Below are 6,581 nucleotides of genomic sequence, written 5' to 3' on the forward strand. Positions count from 1 at the left end.
ATCCTTTTGAATAGAAGCCAGAAGCGGCCTTTCAAGAATGGAAAGAGCAGTCAATTCAGTCCCTTGCCCTGGAACTCCCTAATTTAGCTAAACCCTTTGACCTTTACATCCACATAGAAGGTGAATCACCCTTGGAGTATTAGTGCAAAAACTGGGACCACTTGAAATGGAACAACGCAAGAATGCCCTCCAGGTAGGATAAACTATGGTCACCAAGGGCTTGGCCCACTGCCCCATCCGGCCAGGGTACTGGGGGTATCTAAAAACCTGGAAATCAGCAGCCCACAAGGCCAGCTCCCTCCTAAGGGAAAAGGACCCAACGTGGTGATCCTAACCACCCACCATGCCCTGAAGTTGCAGGGGTCGCTCCCTGGGCACACTGACCTCGAGTGAGGAGGCCCTCCAGCTCCAACCTCCAGAGAGACAACCGGGGGCAACGGGCCCCCATGACGACTCGTGTGACCATCACATGACCTGGAGCTTCTCTCAGAAAACAACAAGAGTGTGCCCCAAAAGAGCAGACTACTGCTTGCAGGACTTACTGCACCCAGAGGGGAGCTAATAAGCTTGGCGGAGGAACCGTATACCACACTGTCACCATAGAAAAGCCTACAGACACCGCAGTGACGGCAGCCAATGAGACCAGCTGGACACCTGGTTACTTCAAAAGGCCGTTGATTCAGTGGCCGTCATGGTCGTGGATCACCACCGGGCCTGGACTGTCTGGGAGTTGAGTGGGCAGGGCTCTGACATCTGGTGCTGTTTGTACGTTAATTTAGGGGCCTAATTGATGAAAGCACAGACTACTGGTCAGAGCATCTAGGCTGGCAGAAACCGTCAGCCTAAGGTGGTCGAACAAATGTGGGGTGGGGTAAAACCGGCCCCCACAGCGTCTCTGCGCATCTCTTTCCTGCACCCTTCAAGGTCATTAGAATCTATAACACTTCCAATGCTGGCGCTCAGGCGGACGAGCAGTGAGGCAGGAGGCCTGGGGACAATCAACCTCACCCGGAGGCTGCTGGGGAGAAGTTCTGCCCCTCCCCACGAGTATGAGGACTCCCGACTCAGCACGAAGCAGTTACAGAAGAGGGGTCTGCACCCACAGCGCACCAAGAATTAGGAATGGGACAAAAGGCAGAGGAGGGGTTTGTCACCGCCAAAGCCCATGAAAAATTCCTGGGAGATAAAAATAGAATCTGGGCAATAAACTAAAGTCTAACCTTTTTTTCCTTTGTGCTTTGTCTAATTTCACGTGCTCCTAGGGTTCCGCACGCAGAGGTCCCACACCCGGCACTTCAGACCCGATTTCCTAGTGCAGAATGACTGGGTCGACACTTCAGCTCCCGGGGCTCCATGCACACTCCGCGACATAGAGCCTCAGCTGCAGCCAACCCAGCCCTCGAGAGCTCCTCCCCCTCCCTCCCGCTGACGCTGCTGCGATCCCTAAACAGCAGCTCAGCCCACAGCACGCGTGGGAGCGCACGCTCTCATCTCTCCATTCTCTGATCAAAATATAAAGTTTCCCTTGCTTCTGAACCAAACTCAGTCTCGATCTGTTGGCTCCAATGACACTGGGCAAGGGGAGCCTTGTTGGGGCCCACTCTAGAGGATCAGTAAGAGAAATTGAGAACATTGTAACTTCAATGAACAGATGTGTGAGCCACACTGTAATTAATATATAGCAGTGTATAAGGCTCGGGTGAAATAAGATGTTTCTAACACTTCCATTGGATATTTCCATCACTTTATATGGAGCACAGGGGCACTGCAGTTCACCTGTTCCCTAACCCTAACCCTAACTCTAACCCTAACCCTAAGCCTAAACCTAACCCTTACCTGAAGCCTTACCCTAACCCATACCCTAATCCTAACCCGTACACTAACACTAACACATACCCTAACACATACGCTAACCCGAAACCATTGTCGTACCCTAACATGTACCGTACCCATTCCCTAACCCTAACTGTAACCCTAACCCTAACACTAACACTAAACCGTACCCATTCCCTAACCCTAACCCTAACCTTAACCCTAACCCTAACACTAACCCTAAACTTTAACCTAACCTGTACCGTAATCCTAACCTGTACACTAACTCGTACCCTAACCCTAAACACTTGTTGTACCCTAACTTTTACCCTAAACCATACCCGTTCCCGAACCCTAACCGTAACCTTAACATTAACCCTAACACTAACCCTAAACCTTACCCTAACCCGTATCCTAATCCTATCCCGTAGACTATCACTAACCCGTTCTCTAACACGTATGCTAAACCTAAACCCTTCTCGTACCCTAAACTGTAACCTAAACCATACCAGACCCTAAACCTAAGCGTAACTCTAACTCTTACACTAACCCGTACCCTAATCTTAACCCGTACACTAACACTGAACCATATCGTAACACTTACCCAAATCCTAACCCATTGTCGTACCCTACCCTGTACCCTAAATTGTACCTGTTCCCCAACACTAACCCTAACAATAACTCTAACCCTAAATCTTACCCTAACCCATACCCTAATCCTAACCCATACACTAACACTAAACCGTACCCTAACACATACCCTAACCCTAAACATTTGTCATACCCTAACTTCTACCCTAAACCATACCAGTTCCCTAACCCTAACCTTAACCCTAACCCTAACCCTTATCCTTAACCTATCCTGTACCTTAATCCTAACCTGTATACTAACACTAACCCGTACCCTAACACATACCCTAACCCTAATCCGTTTTCGTACCCTAAACTGTACCGTAAACCGTACCCATCCCCTAATCCTAACTCTAACCCTAACCCTAACCTTAACCTTACCCTAAACCATTCCCTAATCCTAACCCATACACTAACACTAACCCATACCCTAACAAGTACTCTTACCCTAACCTGTTGCTGTACCCCACCTCTATCCTAAACCGTACCGATTCCCTAACCCTAACCCTAACCCTAATGCTTACCCTAACGCACGCCCTAATCCTAACCCTTTCATTAACACTAAACTGTCCCCTAACATGTACCGCAACCCTAACCGTTTGGCATACCCTAAACCATACCCGTTCCTTAACCCTAACCCTAACCTTAACGCTAACCCTAACACTAACCCTAAACCTTACCCTAACCTGTACCCTAATCCTAACCTGTACACAAACACTAACCCATACCCTACCACGTACCCTTACCCTATCCCCTTGTCGTACCCTAACCTGTACCCTAAAGAGTACCCATTCCCTAAGCCTAAGCCTAACCCTAACCTTAACCCTAAACCTTAACCTAACGCATACCCTAATCCTAACCTTTGTACTAACCCTAAACCATACCCGTTCCCTGACCCTAACCCTAACCCTAACCCTAACCCTTACACAACCCGTACCCTAATCCTAAGCCTAACACTAACCCGTAGCCTAACATGTACCCTAAACCCAACCCATTGTCATACCCTAACCTGTACCATAAACCATACCCTTTCCTTAATCCTAACCCTACCTTAACCCTAAACCTAACACTAACCCTAAACCTTACCCTAACCCATACCCTAATCCCAACGTGTACACTAACTCTAACCCATACCCTAACATGTACCCTAACTCTAACTCGTGTCATACCCTAACCTGTACCCAAAACCATATCCATTCCCTAACCCTATACTTAACCCTAACCTTAACCCTTACCCTAACGTTTACCCTAATCCTAACCCATACACTAACACTAACCCATACCCTAACAAGTAACCTAACCCTAACCTGTTTTCATACCCTAACCTGTACCCTAAATCATACACCATTCCCTAACCCTAACCCTAACCCTAACCTTAACCCTAACCCTTTCCTTTGAATACTGGGTTGGGGATGAATTACTTGTTGTCGGTAATTTGTTGGGGGATTGCTACACTGACTTGGAGCTGGAATGATGTGTGGCATATCCAGTGTGTCAGCTGTCATGTTGACATCAAAGATAGGGTCTGTGAGTCAACATCCATTGAAAATAGCTCCCTCTGAAAGTCATCTTCAGTCTGGTGCTTGGGTTTGTCAGGTGATAATCTTTATGTCTTCTTCTTCTTTCTCTGGTTGCTTCCCAAGCACATTTCCATCCGGGGTGCACCAGAAGAGGAATTCTGCCTTTCTAAAGTGCTGCTTCCATAAAGGGTTGAGAAATCCTGGGCAGGAATATCTTTAAGAAGATTCATGAGCTTCGGGTGGTTCTTGGTGTTTCCAGCCTTCGAAGAGACAGGTGGCAGCATGTGATGAGGAGGGTCAGACTTGAGCCAATGGTAGACACCCCGTTCCCTGTTATTTGCAACAAACTGGTAAGAACTTGGTTCTGAGACACCTTGCTGAAGTCCTCCCCATGGCTCACAGACTCATGCCTATCTTTGATATTCATGCTCATATTAAACAAGGTAATATGGACCCCCAGAAATGTGTTGGTTGGTGTAGTGGTACCACTCATTGGGTTGTTGCCTGTGGTCATGCCATACTCTGGGCTGCTAGCCAGGGGCAGGTTCTTTTTCACCATGTCTTCAACTGTCTCTGCAATGAGGGACAGTGCTGGGGTGTTGGTCTGAATGGTTTCAGCTTTCTTCCAAATAGCCCTCATTGTTACAGGGATGGACATACATATTTGAACAACTTTGGCAATGAAGTCATCTGTGAAGATGAGTGCATCTGACAGTCCCTTGTAGAGTTTACAGCTCACATGTTTTGAGTCCTGTATATCCATTACCACAGACACCAGGGAGTCATTTACAGGGTGCTGAAAAGATATGCTGAAACGGGACTCTGAGAGCGGACACACTTCAAATTGGAGGAGCCCAGGAGAATCTTCTTTCAGAATAGTTCTTTTGACACAGCTTCCAATTAGGGTGTATTAAGCCCCTTGGTGTCTGATCAGATTCAGGATAAGGGGAACCCAGCCAGTGTGCTGAAAGGTGATTTTGCTAACAAGGTTCCTGGTAGATTTCTACCATCTGGAAGTGGAGCATCCTTGTTGAGGAAATAGCAGTGTGGCTGACCTGGAACAGCAGCATAAAATCACATGTTGTGATTCAAAGGTACAAGGTCAGGGTCCTTTGACATCTCAAAGTGAGTGATCGGTTCATAGATGGGTACATAAGTTGCCTGGGTTTCAAACAATGGAATTCCTGTGCAGTTCTGAAGTTTCTGAACAAATGCTCTAGATACTGGGATTGGCTGGGGAAATTTCAAGAAGAAACAGGCAGGAAGATCCACACTCTTCGCACTGGTGATTGAGGAGAAGGAGGGAGTCCATTTGTTGTCAACTGGATGTGACCCCATAATTAATGGTGCAGTTGGGAGTTTATACATAATAGATGTTCCTTCAATTGTCACTGATGCATTCATGCCCAAAGATCAAGGAACATTATTCTTGTGCAAAACGATAGGGGATGTAGTCTTATCATCCAGCATGTCAGAAGGAGAGGCATAATACTTCAAGTTAATTAAATGACCCCCACTTCTTGGAGTGAGATAGCCAACAGTTCCATGAAGAATCTTATCCAAGGGACCAGCATTCGTTACTTTCCAATACATAACTGCCGTTTTAGATAGATCTTGTTCTAGGGATTGGAGAGCCAAGAACATTTGGTCTTCAGTTTGTTATCCCCTGGAAGGTTATAAAGATTAACAAGACCCTTAAGTTGCTTAGAAAATTCATCAAAATTTTTCCCCCTTAGCTGCTGTACAAACTCTGGACAGATCACAGGATTCTCTCCATGGTGAGCCACTTTTACATCACAAACCTGTCCTGTAGGATCTAACTGCACTTCCACATAGAACATATCTGATGTGATGTAACATTCAGTGTCACTGGCACTGAGATGACAGCCCAGTCCATTCTGGCTTGCTATAGACTCCAGTCAGTCATTGCTGGTAAAGATGTTACATGAATTGATGCACAAGCTTAATGGTTTCACTCCAAGTTCTACTTTGGTTAAATTTTGCATGGAGCCATTCCAAGAGAGAACTCATCTTACTCACACTTTCGGACTCCTCGGTTTCCCCCTGAGCCCTCATCCTGACAGCAGGGAGAGCCTGAGTCCTACACAAGAGGATATGCCCTTCCCCACCACTAATTGAGGAACCAAGTTGGTTAGGGCTCCTGGGATGCAGGGCGCCTGCAGTCACCGCTCTTCCCGGGAAGGCTCAGTCAGAAGTCCCTGGCCGCAAGAAGAGAAGGGTGCTCTTGGCCGCTGCCGTCTTCCCCAACAGAACCTGTACCACATCTTCTTTATCCATTTGTCTGTTGATGGACATTTAGGTTGCTTCCGTGACCTGACTATTGTAAATAGTGCTGCAAAGAACATTGGAGTGCATGTGTCTTTTTGAATTATGGTTTCTCTGAGTATACACCCAGTAGTGAGATTGCTGGGTCATATGGTAATTCTATTTTTAGTTTTTTAAGGAAACTCCATACTGTTCTCCATAGTGGCTGTATCAATTTACATTCCCACCAACAGTGCAAGAGGGTTCTCTTTTCTTCACACCCTCACCAACATTTTTTTTGTAGATTTTCTGATGATGCTCATTTTAACAGGTATGAGGTGATACCACATTGTA

The 6,581-nt window shown here is 46.6% G+C and overlaps 1 pseudogene; it reads right to left on the reverse strand.

The window, feature by feature from the left end:
- Nucleotides 1-803: 803 nt before the first annotated feature.
- On the reverse strand, nucleotides 804-6,038 carry LOC132431867 (mediator of RNA polymerase II transcription subunit 1 pseudogene; annotated as a pseudogene).
- Nucleotides 6,039-6,581: the final 543 nt, after the last annotated feature.

This window comes from Delphinus delphis, chromosome 10 (assembly GCF_949987515.2).
Source record: "Delphinus delphis chromosome 10, mDelDel1.2, whole genome shotgun sequence".
Lineage (NCBI taxonomy): Eukaryota > Metazoa > Chordata > Mammalia > Artiodactyla > Delphinidae > Delphinus > Delphinus delphis.